This window comes from Gracilinanus agilis, chromosome 4 (assembly GCF_016433145.1).
Source record: "Gracilinanus agilis isolate LMUSP501 chromosome 4, AgileGrace, whole genome shotgun sequence".
NCBI lineage: Eukaryota > Metazoa > Chordata > Mammalia > Didelphimorphia > Didelphidae > Gracilinanus > Gracilinanus agilis.
In genome coordinates, this window is record NC_058133.1 from 515,477,628 (window position 1) to 515,491,276 (window position 13,649).

Here is a 13,649-nt window from a genome sequence, read left to right on the forward strand (position 1 = left end):
CTTAGGAGTGAGGAAGTAGGATGGTGGGATGTCAGGAGGTTCTAATCAGAGAAGGGATGTCTAGAGTTCAAGATTTAGAGTTGGAACCATTCTAGCTGATAAGATTGCAGTTGTGTTTAGCATGCTTTTCATATCCATTGACTGGAAAAATTGGGGAAGACCATTGGTGGAGTCTAGAGTCAACGTCAGAGACTAGACCCCCCCCTCCCCAACTCTCTTAAGGGGATTGGAGAATCCTGTGGGAGGGTAAAATGTAACCTGCCTGCCCTGTAGGCAGTGAGAGAAGCCTCTGTTATATATGAATTTAGTAACATTTTCCTATTAACTTGTATTTCACTAAGCACAAGAACATTCAAGTGTATTAGAGACACACCGAGGGGGAGGTTTCCTTGTCCGTAAATGAAGATAAGAATTCATGCAATGTCTAGTTTCCAGGCTTATGAGATAAAATCTGTAAAATATCTTTGCAAACCTTAATGTGCAGTACCAAGAGGAGATGTTACTGTTGTAAGCGCTCTTGTACCTTCAGCGATATATATGTGTGAACCCAAGTGTACGTGTGTATGTGTGTATTATATTGTTCAGCCTTTTTCAGTCATATCCAACTTTTGGGGACCCTTTTTGGCAAAGATGCTGGAGCAGGGCTATTTTCTTCTCGTGTGTGTGTGTGTGTGTGTGTGTGTGTGTGTGTGTGTGTGTGTGGTGTAGGTCCACACCATATACACGTGTATTTGTATAGCAGACATATTTTATCTCTCCGGTTCACAGAAGACACAGTCTGCTTATTTACTCTCCCTGAATCAGTCTCCTGCGTGTCTAGCGAAAGCTAAATGAATAGCGCAGGGACGGTGCTTGGGGCATGTATGGATTTCCTAATCCCTGGCAATAACTCTCTGGTCCTTGAGGAGTTCGGGGTGCACAGGCTGGGAACCGTCGCCCTGAGCCATCTTGTTCTTGCCTTGTTATTTATGTAACTTCAATCGATTTCTTACTGTCCTCTGGGCTGTTGTTTGCAATGAAACAACAAGTCTCTCCGACGGTGCTCGAAGGAGTCTGAGTCGTTTGGGCAGTAACGGAAAAGTACAAGAACGATTTTTTTTCATTCCTTGTGAAGACGGAGCCCCTCGATCCCTGCTCCTGAGAGTAGGGTCGGCATAGACTGGCCAGCCTCCGCGAAAGGAACTCTGAGGCCCACCAGCTCCTCCAGCCCCCCAAATGATGTATGGGAAGCTTTGGGGATGACCTGGAGTTGCGACGTCTTTCTGTTGTCTTCTGTCCATCTGAATATGCGGAGGAGCATTCCAGGAATACTGGCTGTGAGCTCTGCGGGCCACCTGGGCTCAATTCCAGAGGACGGAGCGAAGCCCTTCGCCCCACAGATATTTCCTACGTGCTCACCATGAGCAAAATAGAGTCTCTTCCTCGGGCCCTTCGTGGATATATTTCTATTGGCAAGCCGAGGAGTCCTTGGAGCTGGATCAGCTTAATGCTCATCATACCAGGCAAAGCAGGCTTTGGTTTGTCATTTCCTAATAAATCAATGTTTCCCTCATCGTAGGATAGATCCAAAGCCCCACAGAAGGGCCACAGCTAGACTACTGCTGGCCCCCGTTTGCCAGTATTGTCTTGGCTTCCTAGAGAAAACTGGAACCCCAAGCTCAAATGTAAAAGCCCGGGCAGATTGATTCTTGGCAGGCAGAGGATGCTCGGTAGAGTCTCTCAGGAGAAGCCCCTCCGAGATGAGCCCTAGCACAAGGCAGTGGCGCTCCCCAGCCGGCTCATGGCACGATGGCAAAGAGTAGCCCTTCTCAGAATATTTCCAGGTGAATTCAGTGCAGTTAAACTTTGTCTAAATTCTTTCCAAAATGGAATTGGGTGGCTGAGAGCATCCCTAGTAAAAGACACACACACACACACACACACACACACACACACACACACACACACACACACACACACACAGTTTAAATCAGAAACATGTGCTGAAGTCAAGAGGCCTTTGTTGGCTGTTAGAGCTGGCAGGGGGCGGCCCCAGCAGGTAATCCCCCTCTTTTTCTCTTGGGGTCCATGCACAAAGTTAGGTCTGCCAAGATGAGACACACAACTCAAGGCTTTAAAAACAAACAAGCAAAAACCCCTCGCCCAAAGGCTGGACCTTGCAGTGCAGCGCCTTTCCAGGACTCGGGGAGTTTTCCTTCCTTCGCTGAATTCCTGGGCTGGAGAGAGCTTAACTGCCACACTTTGCTGATCTGGATCATGAACTCGGAGCAGAGAGTTTGAAGAGACCCAAGAAACCCTCTAATCCCCAGATTAGGAAGGGAGGCCCAGACAAAGGAGCCGATTCCCTGCCAGCTCCATAGTGAGGAGGCTGGGACCGAAAGTCAGGGCTCTTCATTTCCCAACCTGCTGACCTGAGCATCATCAGCTGGGGATGCCACTGTGGCCAGAGTGCCAGCCTGTAGTCAGGAAGAACAGAGCTCAAACCCAATCTCAGCCTCTTGCTAGCCGTGTGATCCTGGGTGAGTCACTTCTGTCTGCCTCAGTTTTCTCATCTAGAAAATGGGGATAAAAATAGCACCGACTTCCCAGCATTGTGAGGCTAAAGGAATAACATGTTTGAAAAAGCTCTTTGTAAACCTTAAAGCACTATCTAAATGCTTTTTGTTATTTCTATTATGACTAGCCCTCTATCATTTTTTTAATCCCACCTGAGAGGTAAAGTTAGTTCGTGATGGGATAACAGGCCCAATTACAATCATCTGGATATAATTTGGGTTTTGTGGCCTTGTCGTGACTGCCTCTCCCACCCCTGTTTCTCACTCCCACCAGCACACGGAGCCGCCTTTCAGAATCCTTCTCAAACCTCAGAATTTAGTTCAAACATCACCTTCTCTGATCCCTCAGCTAAAAGTCTTGGCTCTTTCTTCTAGCTTTCTTATTGGTCTGCTTCACTCCCTTTCCAGACCCCATTTTGGATTTTATTTCTCTAGTGTATCTTACCCTCCCCAAGAGCAAAATGTCAGTTCCTTGAGATCAAGGATTTGTGTCTTCTTAAACCTTTCTCTGCCCAGCTGATGGGGTGCCTTGCTTTGGTAGGGTTAATCCCTGTTTGTTGCATTGGACTGAATTGGGCTGAACAAGACAGAACCACACCAGATCAGACTGAATTGGGCCAGATTGAACTGGACTGTCCTGGATTAGAATTGAACTGGATTAGACCAGACTGGCCTAGATTGGATTAGACTGGACTAAACTGGTTTGGCCGAGATCAGATTGGACTGGACCAGGTGCTACTTCTCTATTTCTGTTGTGTTTTTCCTCTAAGACTTTTTTCAGAAAAGAAGCCCATTTAGACTCCCCCAAATTAGGAATGGGTGAGGGGGATTATAAAGTCTCCTTTTTATCCTTCAAAGACAGGCTTCCCTTCCCCAAGATTGCAAGCAATCGGATATTGATTTTACACGTGCAATAATGTAAAATAGTTTTCCACATCAGTCATTTTGTGGAAGAGATCTCAAACCAAAAAATGAAGAAAGTGAAATCTAGTATATTTTCGTCTGCATTCAAACTCCATAAATTCTTTCTCTGGAGGGGGGGTAGCATCTTTCATTATAACGGCTTGGGATTGTCTTAGATCACTGCATTGCTAAAAATAGCTAAGTCATTTCCAGTTGTTCAGGATATAATATTGATGAACACGTGCAGTGTTCTAGCTCTGCTCACGTCTCCCTGCATCAGTTCAAGGAGGTGCTTCTAGGTTTTTAAAAGTCATCCTTCTCATCATTTCTAATAGCACAATACTATTCCATCACAATCACATACTACAATTTGTTCAGCCATTCCCAAGATGATGAACCTTCCTCAGTTTCCAATTCTTTGCCCCACAAAAAAAAAATTACTAAAAATATGGTCTCTCCAGTTTCAAAGGCTTTTTAGCAATAGATATTTTCCAACCATACTGCAATCTTTTATGGCACAACAGCCCTGGGTCCTGAGGAACTGGGTTCTGTTTGCCCAAAGGTTGACCTTGTGGTTAACATTCCTATCTTGTGACTGAAATTTGATGAATTTCTCAAGTTGGTGAGATTTCTCCTCCTTGGGGGACTTTCCCGGTCTGTAGCTCTACTAGCTATAATGTACTTTCCATAAAAACTTGGCTCAAAGGGCTCTTTGCAGAAAATTCTCTTCATTGTTGGAGATGGATTACTCAATGCTCCACAGCTGTATGAAGAGCAGAATTGATGAACCCTGGAGAGAGGAGGCATCATGGTCTTCTAGGTTCAGGAGAAGATTAGGTTCTAGATTCTCTTCAGGTCTGAAGAGACAAAAAGTTTCTGGGAAGAAACCATTGTGTAGAGGAACTGGAAGAGCAAACCTCCTCCACCAAGTCCCTATCATCAGCTTATTAGAGACTTCAGAGAATTTCCCTTTGAGTAAGATCTGAGACTCTTTTGCATGGTCATACTGTTATCTTTCTCCCAATGGGAGAGCTCTTTTACTTTGTGTATTGTCTGATAAGGACAGCTTTCTAGTTCAGTGGATAGAGTGCTGTACATGTAGTCAGGAAGACATCTTCCTAAATTCAAGTCTGGCCTCAGACACTTACTAGCTGTGTGACCTTGGGCAAGTCATTTTAATCTGTTTTGCTCAGTTTCCTCATCTAAAAAAGGAACTGGAGAAGGAAATGGCAAAGCACTCCACTATTTTTACTAAGAAAACTGCAAAAAGGATCACAAAGAGTCAAACATGACTGAAACAACTAAATAACAACCACAAAATTAGCTTGGTAATTTTCTCCTATGGATACTTTGATTGAATTCTATCTGTTATTGGCCAGGATAAGTGTGTTTATTTGCTTTTTACTATGTATATTCACTGTGGAATTGGCATGTGGTAGATAAAGCTAAGTCTTCATTATATACTTTGAGTCACTCATCCATTAAGGCATAGCAATCAGCTTGAACCTCAAAATTATTTCCCCCTTAACTAACAATATTTAAGAGAGTAGGTGAATATAATCCTAGACTAGTACCCACTATTTCTGAGGAGAACAGAGCGCTTAGCTGCTGGCCCCAACCTCCAGTTTCCCTTTCTGACAAGAATCAAAGTCTTCATTGGAGAAATATTTGGGGGAAGAGCAACTAGAGTTGTATCTATTCTGGCCTCTATGTGACCACATCTGGACAGACCCATGTAGATGACCTCCATGGGCAGCACTTACATACAACTCCATGCACCTCTCACATTTCTAAGAGAGGATACTTCTGCAAATTCTTCTGGAGGCTGTGTCCTATTACAGCTCCCAGGACTCCTCTTATTGGGGAGCCACGTGAGGGCACACTCAGCTGTCCTGTAGATTAGTAAGTAATAAGCCACCAAAGTGATTTGAGCTGTTATTGCAAGCACCATTGATGTTCACCTCATTCCTCTCCTCCTTTTGAATGGAGTTTAGTTAAAAGCAGCCTGACAATAGGTCATTATTCTGCCATTAAATGAAATATGGCACTTAGAACAGTGAATGGCACATAATGGGTACTTAATAAATACTGGTTCCCTTCCCCTGCTATTATTCTTTTATATTTAATCTTCTGCAAACTATTGTGTGAAAGGATGGAATGACTGTTTTCTAATGGAATGAGTACTGGCTCAGGGAAATTATGTTCAGGACAGCTCAAGTAACAGACAAGAAGGTATGGGTGAGATAGCCCTCTACCTGTCCCTACCTGGTTTTCATTTTCCAACAACTCTATTTTTTGCAAGCTTTTCATTCCTTGTAGTTTGGAGATTATGAATATGTGATATTGGTGACATCTGCCGGAAAACATCTTTCTTAAATTCTTTATGGGTCAATATTATATGTCAAATAGTTATGGGAAAGTTTGACATGTAATGTTCTGGTTTCCATACAGTTTAATGGTTAAATTCTTTAAGATATTCTGAAGTTTACATTTGCGGTTGGGAAATTTGTCATCTGTCAGTTTATAAAGAATAGTGAGACTCTGGCATGTAATTCTACCCTCTTAATTATGTCCTTTTAGGTATCTGGTATTTTGTACATTTTTGCAACTTCTAGTGATATAAGGCTTTAAAACCACCAACTAAGTGTTTACTTAGTGCCAGCCATCTTGTTAATCAGTAGGAACATCTATGCAAAAGAGATTTAATGCCTGTCTGTAAGGGGCTTCTATTCCAAAAAGGATACATGCTTGTGGAACAGCAAGGGATATGGGAAGTTAGTGGGTGGAAAGGAATGTGAAGCATATGCAGGGCTGGCCAGCTCTAAGGGGCCATGATGCATGTGAGCTCATACATTCACCAGTCAGGACAAAGTTGATCCCAAGGCCAAAGTTCCAAAGTCTAATGGATCCAGAAAGTATGCCAACAGGGGAAAGGAGAGAGACAGAGAGACAGAGAGAGAGACAGAGACAGAGACAGAGAGACAGAGACAGAGAGACAAAGACAGACAGAGAGAGAAGGAGGGAAACAGAGAGACAGATTGAGAATATAGGGAGAAGAGAGGGTCCAAGACGAGCCCACATACAGATCTTCTAGGAGACCCTTGAGGATGCAGTCCTACATCCTCAAATAGTAAGGCTTTGATAAAGTCCTGGAACTGTTGACCAAGTTTCTTGGCTCAGAATCAATTGTCTGTAGAAATAAGACACTTAAAATAAGTGCACATTGATTTCTTCATATACTTATTGGAAAGCCATGCTGTCAGGCACATAATGTCTTACTTGACATGGCTCTCATGTCCTCACAGGACATCTCTTTGAAGATGCAAGGTGGGACCATGGGCATGCTGTCACACTTCTATCATCCTGTTACTGAGGAGGGTGAAGCAGGTGGCCTTCTTGAGCGTGGCAGTTCTAATTGTAGTGAGCTAAGTGAACTGGGGTCTACACTAAGTCTAGAATGCACATGGCCTGCCCTCCAACAGAAGACCACCGGGCTGCCTAAGGAAAGGCAAATTGGCCCAGGTTGGAATCAGAGTAGATTAAGCTCCCATAATGAGGAGTAGTGGCATCTAGCCCAAGAATAGCCACTGTGCTTCTAGCCTGGGAGAGTAAGGGAGAACCAACCAGGCTTTAAAGAAAAGGATAAGCTGCAAGGTGAGCATTACACTCTTCCTTTCCTTACTTTTCCTTCACTCTGAAGCCACCAGTTGGGGCTTCTGGCTGTGGGACAACTTGGCTCTAGCATTGCTGACTGACGTATCTGGGTTCCTGACTCCTGACTCCCAACCTCCTGCACTGTCCTTTTTGGGCTGTTTCTCTCAACTCTTAGCCTCACTGCCCTATGGCTCAGGATTTCATTTCCATTCCTGCCAGATCCCCCTGGCTCAGCATTTGGCTTCCGGATCATCAAACCTAAGTTGGGCATGGTGCGATTGACCACCCACCAGACTTTCTATCTTGCACTGGCTCCCAGGCGATGGCTGCTGCCCATTAAACCCTTGTCGCCATTTCCACAGCAAAACAATTTTTATGACTTGTCTGCATCCTATCCCATTATAGACAATTATGAAGTTGATTTCAGTTTTTTGAGAAAACACATTTGAAGACCACCAAAGGCAGAATCAGGTAGCCTAGTTCAGAGGCCTCATCACAAAAAAAAATGTACTGCCAACGCCGAGCTCTGGGTCCCTGTTGCCCAGGCGCCTTTCCCTGGAGTTCTCTGGCTCCGTCTGCTAAAGGCTTAGAGGAGGTCTTCTTCAAGGGCAAATGAAAGAAAAGTAGAGCAGAGAATCGAATGTGCTTCCTTCATCCTCCCTCCATCCTCTTTTGTGATATCCAAGGAAGGAGAAGAAAAAGCCTGGGGATTGTCCTTGGTGCTCCATGGTGTGTAAAAGGATGCCCATGAGGTTCCTATGCTAAGGGGTCCACCTAAGGCACCTTCACCTTGCTAGGTTGGGCTGCTAACCCTGTTCCTCCCCTCCTCTGCCATCCTACCTGTTGAAAATGTCCCAGCTGTAGGGCTGGACAGTCCATTTCCTTTTTCTTATGGCATTAAAAGCTCCATCGTTTAGCTTCTTCTTCTTTTTTTTTTTAAACCCTTGTACTTCTGTGTATTGTCTCATAGGTGGAAGAGCGGTCAGGGTGGGCCATGGGGGTCAAGTGACTTGCCCAGGGTCACACAGCTGGGAAGTGGCTGAGGCCGGGTTTAAACCTAGGACCTCCTGTCTCTAGGCCTGACTCTCTCTCCACTGAGCCACCCAGCTGCCCCCATCGTTTAGCTTCTTGAAGAGAGCCTGCCCAAGAGAAGTCATCAGGTGCCCCACCTGGCCCACTCCCACATGCTCTGCCATCGTTGTCTCCCTAGAGCAGAGGGGTTTATGGTCTGGCACTTATCATTGGCCAAATAAAGACGGGCTGCCCTAAATTGAAGGAAGGCAGTCCCAAGACTCCCTTTGGTCTCATTTGATCAGTTCAGACATAGTGAGATGTCTCTAGTGCTGTGCCGCAGGACTATGTTTTGGGCTTCACACTGTCATATGTAGTATCTGAACTTTTGCCTTAGATCGGTTAGTTCCGGCCTCTTTAGCGAGAGGATCCATTTTAATATCCATGCAGTACCCCAGAGTGGTTATAAGTTAGTTTCTGTTGAGTCTGAAAATCCTGATGGCAAAGAGCTATTACGCATTTATCAAATCATTCCTAGAGCCAGAAGGGACCGTGGAGGCCCAAAATATATGAGAAAATAGGACCAGAGAGGGAAAGCAATTGAGGAATGAACTTCAGATGGCATCCAGCCCCAATGCTTCATTTTACAGATGAGGAAACTGAGCCTAATTGAGGAGATCAGTGATTTAGGATCCTCGATTTGGAGCTGGGAGGAACCTCTGGGGCCATGTTGTCCAACCTCTTCATTTTACGGAGAAGGAAAGCCAGCAGAGAGGAAGCGATCTCCCCGAGGTCACCCAAGTACCAAGCAGCACTTTCTTGTCACAATCGCATAGAAATACATTTGGGGAAATCCTCATAAGGGGGGTGGCATGCATTACTCCCTCCACAAAGGATAGACGGCCTTTATTCTAACCATCGCAGATTTTAGTGGAGCCAAAGAACCATCCAAGACTTGCTGTGCTTCCGCATCTGAAGCACCCTTGCAATAATCCCAGGATTGGGCAGAAGTCATAGGCAAACTGGCTCTCTACCTCTAGCTTCAGTGTCCTTTGGAACTTTGTGGATGGCAGGACACCTGGATAGGAAAAGCCTGAATTGGGATCCCAAATCCCTCCTGGAAGATTTGTGCTCATGCCTGTCCCCTTCTTCCCACCGAGGTCCCACTATTTCTTGCCTGGATTATTTCAACCCAAGTCAAGTTGTGGCTAACAGGGTTCGTATCTCCCCAGTCTAAATATGATCCTGCCACCCCTTGCTCCCAAGTCTCCCATGATGCCCCATTGCTGACAGTTCATAGGATCCTAGATTTAGGGCTGAAAGGGACCTCAAAGATTTCCTCGCCCAACTTTCTCATTTTACAGATGAGGAACCTGAGACCTGAGGATGTAAAATAACCCATCTCAGGTCCCCCAGATTATACATCCAAACTCATCATTCAAGGTCCTCCATAACCAAGCCTCAACCTACCTAACATGCTAATAAGAAATACCTACTGCTTGCCCTCAGGAATACTCCACTCTGACTCCATACCCAAAGATCAGTTTCTCTTATGTGAATGACTGACCCTGATTAAAAAGATACACTTTTAGAGGACTACTTTTTCATTGCCCTTGGGTTGGAATGGAGGAAAATGGCAGTCTTACAGGGAGGCAATGTTGGACAATGGTTGTGGAATCAAGAGCTGGGTTCAAATCATGTCTCTGGGTGATCTTGGGCAAGTCCATTAGGACTCATTTGTCAAATAAGGGAGTTTGACCAGATGGCCTCTTGGATCTCTTCCAGCTGGCATCTGAGAGTCCTAAGCAGGGGTCCTGGGCAAGGTGGGGTAGAGGAGGAGGAGGAGGAAATAATTCACATTATCATATTAATACTCATAAGATTATTTTGCTGGGAAATTTTCCTCAAGTATTACAAATTGATACCTGCTGTTTTCTTTATAATGTTTTAAACTCTAAAAGGGTTGGTCTGTGTACAAAATACTAATGGAGAATGAGATCCCAGTAGAACCCACCTTCTAAAGAGGAAGCATGGAAACCCCCTCCAGGCTTCACTTGCTATAAACCCTGGAAAGAATCTCTGGGCTATCTATGATCACTGATATTCCTTTGAATTGCCATTTATAATAATGGGATTAACATTCCCGCTGTGCACACAGATTGTTTCATTTAATACGTGATATTGCTGGTTGCCTGATAGATTGCCTGTTATTTTCAAATTTGTGTTCATTACTTCATGATTCAAGATGGGGGCTAGTAGTGTAAAACACCTCCCCCACCCCAAATTAATTATAGAGTCAACCCAACTTAGTGTTTGCCATCAAAAGCTATTTGCCATTTGTAAGGAGATGATGTGTTTCCCCTTTTAATTTCTGACGATCAGTCAATCCCCGGTCATTTGGGTGGTGGGCACTGTCCTAGGTCCTAAGGATATAAAGCTATCCTTTCGGTAAAGAATAACTCGGCCCACTCCCAAGCCAGTCGTGAAGAAGGAAAAGACGTCTTTGTTGTGGCCCTTCCATTCTTTACCACTTCTCCTCCCCCTTTGAAGAATCCTTCTTCTTGCCCTACCTCATTCCCTTCTTGTTGTGTCTGATCTTCAGGGCCCCATTTGGGGTTTTCTTGGCAAAGATACTGGAGGGGTTCACCATTCCTTCTCTGGTTCATTTTACCTATGAGGAAACTGAAGCAGATAGGGTTAAGTGACTTGCCTAGGGTCACAAAGCTAGTGAGTGTCTGAGGCCAGATTTGAACTCAAGTCTTCTTGACTTTAGGCTTGAAACTTAACCCCATGTACCCCCTAGCTGCCTGTTCTCTTCACTGCTCGCCAAATCCTGCCCTGAGAAAACAGTTCATCTTCTGGTTCACCAGTCCTTTTACACTTCAGTGTGAATTTTCAATGTAAATACTCCTGCGTAAGCAAGGAGAGGCCAAGCCCAGAAAAGGCACTTGTGCCTCCTGTGCACTATGGCCCCCAGACGTGGTGGTGATGAGTAGCAGAGGCTGTGAATCATACATGACTTGACTTGGCTCAGGGTAGATTGTAACAATCATATGAATGGGGTGGGTGAGCTTCTGACATTAAAAATAAAGACATTGATAAAGGAGAAGCAGCATAAGGTCATGGCTAGAGAGCTAGCCTTGGAGTCAGGAGGACCTGGATTCAAATCCTGCTTGTGTGACCCAGGACTAGTCACTTCACTTTTACTTCCTATGGCAGTTCTAATTTTATTTGTTTCTGAGCAGGTACCCATAAGCATTGGCAGGGATTTTGCCTCTCTAAAACTTCTCTAGACCGACTTAATCACAGCTCCAGTCCACAGAAGGATTATAACCCCTGTGATTACTGGGAAATGAATGTTGGATTTGGACAACCACTAGTGCTCTAATTTGTCTGGAATTGAGAAGAGATCATGTGAAAAAAAATGCTAGAAAGGGCCAGCAGAGTCAGAGGGAGGAAGCCTTTGAATGACAGACTGAAGACTTTATTGTTTGAGATAATAGGGAGCTATTTAAGGTGTTTGAGCAAGAAAGTGATCGTCAGCTCACATCTATACCTTAAGAAGATTATTCTGACACCTCTGTGGAGGAATGATTAAAAGAACAGAGCAGGAAGCTGGGAGACCAATTAGAAAGCCTTATCAATAGTCCAAGTCAGAGGTAATGAGGGTCTGCGCTGTAATCGTGGCCATGTGAGTGGAGAGAAAGGTCTAGAGAATACGAGGGGCACTGCTGGAGCAGAAATTCACAGGATTCAGTAACTAATTGGATGTTGGAATGGAAGAATGAAGTCAAAGGTGATTGCAGGACGACCTGCCTAAGGGACCAAGTCTTCATTTCATATTACAGTCACTTCCTTTCGGTTTCAATCACTCCTAAATCTCCAGGATCTCTACTTAAGGGATGAGCCTGTGTTTCTCCTCACATTGGTAACAAGACAGGCGATTTTAGTCCAGACATGGGGGCCTGCCCAGCAGCACAGATTGTCCTGAAATTAGACTTGGAGAAAGCTGGGAAATGTGGGAGGTGTGGTGGAATGATTGACAGAAGGAAGGGGTGGGGGCTTGGTCCCACAATCTTCTTGTTCAGTCTTCCCTCTCTCCAGTCCTTCTGCCTACCCATCCTTCTCCAGCGGGCAAGTTTATCAGTAGACCCCAGAGAGTCAGGCTTCTCTCCACCCCAAGAACAGGGTGGAGGCATAAGGGAGAGGGTGCCTAGAAAGAAACAAAATTGGAGATAAAGCCCCCAGGCCACAAGGGGGGAGATAGGCCTTAGATTCTGAGCCGGAAGAACCTTAGACGTCTTTGAGAATTAACCATCCCATTTTCTTTTTATTTTTTTATTGATTAATTAAGAAAAATTTTCCATGGTTCCATGATTCAAGTTCTTTCCCTCCCCTCCTCCCACCCCCCCTCCCAGAGCCAACACGCAATTCCACTGCATCCCATTTTTACACATAAGGAAACTGAGACTCAACTTGCCCAAGATTGTACAGCCAGTAAGGGTCTGAAGGGGGGTTTGACACCAGGGCTTCTTGACTCCAATTCCATAACACTATACAACCTTTTCCAAAGTGGGGGGCCAGAGCAGCTTCCCACTGAGCTTGAAGATGCTTTAGAAGGAAAAGTCCCTGATTGTGTATCCAAATCAGAAAATCATCCTTCCTCGTTCCCCAATTCCTTCCCACGGAGCACTATCACGCTTCCCAAAAATATCCGTACCAACTAGAAACCGTTATTAGAGTCACCAGCTTTCAGACCTCATCATTATGCACTTGAAGCCATTTTTTACAGTGGCGGTGATGGATTTATGCTAATCTCAGCTACAATCTCTCACCCATTATCCTTGTGATCAGTGAATGGAACACATTTGCGAGACAGCTGGCCAGAGTTAGGTGTGTCGTCTGTAGCTGCGGAAGGAAGCAATATCTCCTGGTAATTGATTGAATGTATGGAATATAGGAAATGAAAGAGAGGGAAAAATAAAAAATGACTCGGAGGTTTTAAGGCTGGGTGATTTGGATAATGGTTTTGCCATTGATGAAAATAAGAGTGTTACGAAGAGAAGTCGGCTTCGGGAAAAGATTCGCTCTGTGTTGGAAGTGTCGAACTTGATGTGACCATTGACATCTAGTTGGACATCCCCATGGGATATGTGACAGAGTGGAAAGGCCCTGAGTTTGGGGATGAGAGGACCGAGTTACAGTTCTCACCCAAGCTCAACCACTACCTGGAAAATGACATCCAGCCAACACCAACCTCCCTGGGCCTCGTCACCCGTGAGACGAGCCAACTGACCTCCATGAGGGAATTAGACAAGATTGTTTCTAAGTTCTCTTTCAGTGATAGAATGTGGAGAGGCCCAGTAGGTTTGTGCAGATTCCACTCCAACTCTAACGCTCTGCATATATTAGCTGCTTAATAAGCTTTTCTTGAGCATGAAATGGAGGAGATTGGATGATAGATTTGAGCTAAAGAAAGAGGGTAGAGTCATCATCGTGGAGGTGATAATGGGGGGCAGCAGAAAG

At 44.8% G+C, this 13,649-nt stretch overlaps 1 protein-coding gene across 1 annotated transcript in view; it reads left to right on the top strand.

Annotated features, from left to right (window-relative positions):
• The window catches only part of IQCA1 (IQ motif containing with AAA domain 1), a 266,158-nt gene that overhangs the window by 138,096 nt on the left and 114,413 nt on the right, over positions 1–13,649 (top strand). The gene's annotated exons all lie outside the window — the stretch shown is intronic.